At 40.8% G+C, this 5708-nt stretch overlaps 1 pseudogene; it reads right to left on the reverse strand.

Moving 5' to 3' along the window:
* Positions 1-1328: 1328 nt before the first annotated feature.
* Positions 1329-4534, reverse strand: LOC133260806 (large ribosomal subunit protein eL15-like; annotated as a pseudogene).
* Positions 4535-5708: the final 1174 nt, after the last annotated feature.

Consider the following 5708-nt stretch of genomic DNA (forward strand, 5'->3'; position numbering starts at 1 on the left):
GGCCACCCACTCCAGTATTCCTGCCTGGAGAATTCCATGGATAGAGGACCCTGGGAGGTTACAGTCCATGGGGTCGTAAAGAGTCAGGCACAACTGAGCAACTAATCCACACAAAATATAATACAGTATAAACATAATTTTAATATGCACTGGGAAACAAAACTCATGTGGTTTTCCTTATTGTGATATCCACATTATTGTGGTGTTCTGGGACTGAATCCGCAATATCTCCAAATTCTACCTATACTATGACTTAGAGATAATGGCAGCTGAGAGTAGAGGAATAATGATGAATATTGACAGAATATATTTCCAATATACAGTGGGACAATCAAGAAATGGATTTATGATAAGTTGGGTATAGAAATAAGTGAAAAGGAAATATAAAGCACATTTTAGTGACAGGTAAGTGAGTGACTGGTGGTGACAATCAATAAAATGAGAATTATTTATTAGTTTTAGGAAGAAAAAGAACAGAAAAAATCTGATTATTTTTCCCTCTATAAGAATGCTAAAATGTTTTCTCTTGTCTTTGATTTTTGGTCTCACCCTACTATCCCTTGGGTTTCCCAGGTGGCTCAGTGGTAAAGAATCCACCTGCCTACAAAGGAGATGCAGGAGATATGGGTTCGATTCCTAGATCTGGAAGATCCCCTGGAGGAGGGCATGGCAACCCACTCCAGTATTCTTGCCTGGAGAATCCTATAGACAGAGGAGCCTGGAGGGCTACAGTCCATGGGGTCACAGAGAGTCAGACACGACTGAGCACTCACACACACGTGTACGATCTCTACATATGCTTTTCTCGGTGTTTATCAGGTTTCTTTAATCTGTGCCTTGCCATCTTTTTTTTTTTTGTGGGGGAGGGGGTAGGAATCATCAGTCATTATGCTTCAAATATTGCTTTGCTTCCATTCTCTCTCTTCCCTTTCTAGGACTCAATTGCATGCATATTAGAACTCTTAATTTATCCCATTTCTGTATTATCTCTCTTTTTTCTCTACAGCTTTAGTCTAGATATTTTTTTCTGTCCCATCTTCCAAATAACAAGTGCTCTCTTCACTGAGTTTAACCTGCTGTTAAATCTACTGTGTCAGTAATTATATTATTTATTGCCTGTTGGCTTCTTCTGTATTCTGCTTCTTGATGCTGAACCAGGACACTATAAACCACGTTTCTGTTTTGTCAGCTGGTTCTACACTAGCATCTAACAAGAGGAAACACTAGAGGGAGTGTGCAAGATTGGAGGAGGAAGGAACTTGTTTTTTACTCTTAATGTCCTGTGAGTTTCCTATGAGATTTCTTTCTTCTAGCACATCATTTGAGCATTACCTCCAGCCGTACTTCTTGAAACGCCTTCCGGTAGCAACGGCTGAATCCAGTTTGCTCATCTGTTGCTCTGAGACGACAGAATCTCGGAGATTAAGTCACAATCTCAAGAACACCAAAACATTTCAGCTTCATGGGGCTCTTCCTTCAGGTTTCTAAGTTTTAGGAATGTCAATGTCTTCTCTTGGTTTCCCTATTTCTGCTATAGGTGTGGTAATGACTAACTGAAGTTCCTACTCTGTGATATTTTAGAGATCTTATCCTACTCTTTCAGTTACTTAATAAATTTATGTCTAGTTAACTATTCTCTATGTTAAGCTCTTCTGTTCAAACTACTGGTTGTTGTTTTCTCTCCTGGGTCCAGCTACTTTCATTTATTGCATTCTTATTTTCAGTTGTATTTCTCAATTCGAAAATTAACATTTTTTTTTGAAAACAGAATTTTTACTTTTCTGCTGAAAATCTTCATTTTGTCATCTAAATATTGAGGATAAAATCATAGATCTTAAGAATTAGGGTCTATTACTTTGAATATCTCAATATCTAAATCACCTGTGAGTCTATTTCTGCTGTTTTATTTGTATGCTTTTTTTTTGCTTGTTTGTGTTTGATCATTAGGTCTTGTCTCTTGGTATCCCTTGTAGTTTAATGATGAACGTTACATATGAATATTTGTAGAGGCAAATGGAATCTTGGGCTGTACTAGCATCCTCCAGGATATTTATGCTACTTGTGTCAATCAGATCAAGAAGACCCTCTCAATAAAATCAGGAATTATGTTGACTTAAAAACAATTTTCAATTTTTTTAGGCCCCCACACGTTTTAGTTTGTCTTTATTTCTAGAGTATAACCCTCAGTTCAGCTCAGTCATGTCTGACTCTTTGCAACCCCATGAATGGCAGCACGCCAGGCCTCCCTGTCCATCACCAACTCCCGGAGTTCACCCAAACTTATGTCCATCGAGTCGGTGATGCCATCCAGCCATCTCATCCTCTGTTGTCCCCTTCTCCTCCTGCCTCCAATCCCTCCCAGCATCAGAGTCTTTTCCAAGGAGTCAAGTCTTCGCATGAGGTGGCCAAAATATTGGAGTTTTAGCATCAGTCCTTCCAAAGAAATCCCAGGACTGATCTCCTTTAGAATGGACTGGTTGGATCTCCTTGCAGTCCAAGGGACTCTCAAGAGTCTTCTCCAACACCACAGTTCAAAAGCATCAATTCTTCGGCACTCAGCTTTCTTCCGGAGAAGGCAATGGGAACCCACTCCAGTACTCTTGCCTGGAAAATCCCATGGATGGAGGGGCCTGGTGGGCTGCAGTCCATGGGGTCACTAGGAGTTGGACACGACTGAAGCAACTTAGCAGCAGCAGCAGCAGCAGCAGCAGCAGCAGCAGCAGCTTTCTTCACAGTCCAACTTTCACATCCATACATGACCACTGGAAAAACCATCAGGGGTTTCAAATAAAAAGTAGGGTATTTACATTGGTGACCTGCTTCCTTAATACATTCTGAACTCCAATTCTTATGTTTCAGCCTTATAAGATATCCAAAACTTTTTTTCAGCTTCTCAGTTCATACCTGAGAATCAGCATATTCCTTGAGGGACTGAAGGGAGCCTCTGTCTGTTTCTTCCCTCTGAGATGTCAAGTTGTCACTGCTTTGTTAGTGCTGTTATATCTTCATGCATATTTTTGAAAAATATATACATTTTATCTAGTTTTAGGAGCATTCTTACTCTATTTAGCAATTGTGTTTGTGTGTGTGTTTTTTTTTTAACCTGTTCAAAAGATCTCCATTATACCAAGTAGGTCAAAGATATTCCCTCTTTGAACAATGAGTAAATAAAACATTGCAATATTATTTTACTAAAAGAAAAATGACATTTTTCTTTTGTATCTTATTCTGATAGAATTATGACTCAAGGAAAGGAAAGCCTTTTTTGGTCTTCTTACCATGCTCTCCTAATCTCAAAGTTTCTCTTTGTTTCACTTAAAGTGAATCCTTAAGATATTTTAACTTCTTTTTTTTGTTTTATTTTTTCTTCCTCTTTTTTAAGGACAAGAATGTCCTAAGTTGTTCATTAGGCAGGAATTTTACAAACACTACTTGTATTAGCAGTAGTGGTGAAGTTGAGAGGACTGCAACTTCTCCAAGCTGCACGGTGAGAACCACCAGGCATGTGGCAGAATTTGCGGCCCCTGCCTAGGCTGTGACACTTTCTGCCTGCAGACGTCCGCCTCCACACGCCCCCGTGTTTGTGGACTGGTTTGGTGATCCACTGGATGCCAAGGTTTCTTCTGATAGCTTTATGGAGTGGATTGATGAGGACCTCAAAGAATTTTTATGTAGAATCTTCACCAACCCAGGAGGAATCCAGGATCCTCAGGGCCCCATGGTGGTGTCCAGCATGCTCTTCGCAACCAACTGAAGGCTTCAAGCAAACCTGAGCCGGTTGACACCATGGTGGACAGGCTTGCATGGGTGGCACCCCTAGGACCTGGGTGTTTGGGGGCACTGTGGTGCACACCAATGGATGTATGATATAACCTCACTTGGACATTACTTTGCCAACAAAGGTCCATCTTGTCAAGGCTATGGTTTTTCCAGTAGTCGTGTATGGATGTGAGAGTTGGACTGTAAGGAAAGCTGAGCACCGAAGAATTGATGCTTTGAACCACAGTGTTGGAGAAGACTCTTGAGTGTCCTTTGGACTGCAAGGAAATCCAACCAGTCCATCCTAAAGGAGATCAATCCTGAGTGTTCATTGGAAGGACTGATGCTGAAGCTGAAACACCTCAGCTTTGGCCACCTCATGCAAAGAGTCGACTCATTTGAAAAGACCCTGATACTGGGAAAGATTGAAGGCGGGAGGAGAAGGGGATGACAGAGGATGAGATGGCTGGACGGCATCACCGACTCAATGGACATGAGTTTGAGTAAACTCCGGGGGTTGGTGATGGACAGGGAGGCTTGGTGTGCTGCAGTCTGTGGGGTTGCAAAGAGTCGGACACGACTGTGCGACTGAACTGAACTGAACTGAACTGGACTTGTACCACAGCCTGCGGGCCTTGGCAGGCGAGGTGGGGTGGGGGGCCCCCAGCAGTGCTGAGAGCTGGTGGTACTGCCAGCAGCACACTCTGAGCAGTAAGCACCTCCCCTCCGACTGCTTCTTCCCCGCTGTCTCCTGGCTGTGCTCATACGCACTCATCTCAGCTCACCAGACTGCTGTATCCAGACGGAAAGGCAGTATCTTTACTTCTAAACAGTAAATTTTGGGGAAACTGTGATGCCATTTGTTGGAATGATATATTTTTTTCTTGCCACCACTGTAGATTCAATGATAATTACTTTTACTCTTTTTAAATTTTAATTTCTTGAGGTTTTAAAATAACATTTTATGAAGACGGCATTCTATTTCTACTGCTGTATACTCTACCATGTGTTCAGCACCCAACATCTAGATCCCATTCCTCTCCATACAGTTGATCCCCTTTAGCATTTTGCCTTCCCCGCCCCCTGCCCTTTCCCCTCTGATAACCACTAATCTGTTCTCAGTATCTAGGTGTTTGTTTTTATTTTTTTATTTTATTAGTTATTTTTTTTTATTCCACAGATGAGTGAGATCATATGGTATTTGCTTTTCTTCTTCTGACTTATTTCATTTTGCATGATACCTTCCAGGTTTATCCACATTCCTGTAAATGGCAAAATTTTATTCTTCTTTATGGCTGAGTAGTACTTCATTGTGTGTGTGTGTGTGTGTGTGTGTGTGTGTGTGTGTGTGTGTATACTTACACCACATTGTCTTTATCCATTCATCTGTTGATGATCACTTAAATTGTTTCAATTTCTTGGCTATTGTAAATATTGCTGAAATGAACATGGGAGTCCAGTGAACATGGGGTGCAGATTAGGATTCACATTCTTTAGATAAATACCCCCGAGTAGAAAAGTTCAATCATACAGTAGTTCTAGTCTTAATTTTTTGAGAAATCTCTGTACTGTCTTCCACAGCAGCTGTACCAATTTACAGCCCCACTGACAGAGTATGAGGCTTCCCTTTTATCTACATCCTTGCCAACACTAGTCATTTCTTAACTTTTTTAATAACCATTCTAACAGTATGAGGTGATATCTAATGGTGGTTTTGATTTGCATTTCCATAATAATTGGTGATGCCGAACACCTTTACTTGTGCCATATGTACATCTTCTTTGGAAAAATGTCACGTCCTTTGCCCATTTTTAAATTAGGTTTGTTTTAGTTGTTGAGTTGTATAAGTTCTTTATATATTTTGGATATTAACTGCTCAACAGATATGGAATTTACAATTATACTCTCCCATTTGGTAGGTTGTCTTCTCACTTTGTTGATGACTTCCT

This window comes from Bos javanicus, chromosome 14 (genome assembly GCF_032452875.1).
Source record: "Bos javanicus breed banteng chromosome 14, ARS-OSU_banteng_1.0, whole genome shotgun sequence".
In the NCBI taxonomy this organism is placed as follows: Eukaryota; Metazoa; Chordata; class Mammalia; order Artiodactyla; family Bovidae; genus Bos; species Bos javanicus.